General features: G+C 57.8%; 1 protein-coding gene across 9 annotated transcripts in view; it reads left to right on the top strand.

Moving 5' to 3' along the window:
- TNS1 (tensin 1) overlaps nt 1–1,532 on the top strand; it is a 127,413-nt gene that overhangs the window by 20,143 nt on the left and 105,738 nt on the right. The gene's annotated exons all lie outside the window — the stretch shown is intronic.

The raw sequence follows: 1,532 nt of genomic DNA, 5'->3' as shown, positions 1-1,532 counted from the left end.
AGAGAGAGAGAGAGAGAGAGAAACAGGGAAACACACAACAAAGTTAGTGGCCTGGCTGGCAGGCTGGCTGGCATTCACAGCTGTGGGCAGGGGTGGAGGAGGTCTTGGGGGCACCCAGGCATCAGGCCCTCTAGCTGGGGCCCACTGCTGCACCCCAGATCCAAGACCTTAAGGGGTGACTCTGCTTAGGGCTGTCTCTGCCTCTGGGGGATGGAAAGAGACGTGGGGTCCCTTCTTTGCACTGCCTTTGGGTGGTGCTGGGAGAGAGCCCCTCCCACTTTTCTCTGAGGATGCCTGCCCGTTCTGCCCCTGCCCAAAATGTATTTGTAACCCCCTCACTTCCCCAACCCCAGTCCCAAATGGAGAGTGGAAACCCACCCTTGTGTGAGGAAGAAAGGACCGGAGGGCACTGTCCAAGGGTGACACAGGAATGGCGAGAGAAGACCGTGGGGGCCTGGCCTCATCAGGTGAAACCTACAAGCTCCCGACTGGGGTTTGGGGCAGCAGGTGGGAGGAGAGAGGGAAGAAGCCACTGCTAGATGCAGACTCCTGCCCTGACCCTGGCAGGCAGGGCAGTGTCCCCCTGGCCGAGACCTTGTCTGGTAGGCAAGGTGGGTAGGGAGCCCTGCAGGCCATAGTCACCTATGGGACCTTCCCTTCCTCCTGGTCTGTTCTCCTGGCACCCTCCACCCCACCCCTTCCACTGATCAGCTGTGTGACTTTGGGCAAGTGTTTAACTTCCCTGCGCCCCCTGCACCTCAACCAGAGGTATAACGGTAGCTTTACGTGGGCAAAGCACTGATATTGCCTGTCATATAGTACATATTCTGTAAGTGTTAGATGTTGTCTCTATTTTTGGCTTTGTATGTGATTTTCCCACCAGTCCTAGGATAAAGTTGTGTACAGGGTGATGGACACTTTGCTGGAGAATGGGTGAGGAGGCAGGGAGCAGGTGGGGGGACAGGGAGCCTGTAGCATGGCTGAGTCAAGAAGCAGAGATGCTTTCAGCTTCTCCAGCCTCCCAGGGTTCAGGGCACACTGTTATGTGGGCGTTGTCCCCTTCTGAGCTGGTGTGTCAACCCGGGGTATCCCTTAGGCTGGTCAGACGACAGAACGGGTTAGAGGGAGGGCCTGGCTAAGGGTGGCCTCTATGAACAGCCAGCCCCAGCCAGGGCTGTGGGCTGTCTCTGTCACTGCTCCACTGGGTGGTGGCTGGGGTGGGGGTGGGGGGTCTCCCACTCTCCGAGGAGGCAGCCACCCCCTCTTTGGCCATCCACAGCTTGTGACCAGACATCCTCATGCCCCAGGGAGAACCTCCCCCTTCGCTCCCTCTGCGGGCCCCCTGCCTGGTGCTCGGGTCAGGAATGGAGCCAAGATTGAGGTATGAGCTCCAAGAAAAACGTGTCCCAGCTAGAAAAAAGGAACACATTGAGTCTCTGATAAAGGCCCCTGCTAATTGTCAGGGTAGAGGTTTGGCTGCCTGGCCTGGCTGAGGGATGTTATCTTAGGGTAGGAGCAATCCAGCCCTCCCT

The sequence above is a fragment of the Myotis davidii genome, unplaced genomic scaffold (genome assembly GCF_000327345.1).
Source record: "Myotis davidii unplaced genomic scaffold, ASM32734v1 scaffold575, whole genome shotgun sequence".
Taxonomy (NCBI): Eukaryota; Metazoa; Chordata; class Mammalia; order Chiroptera; family Vespertilionidae; genus Myotis; species Myotis davidii.
This window is presented reverse-complemented; position numbering and strand designations above follow the sequence as displayed.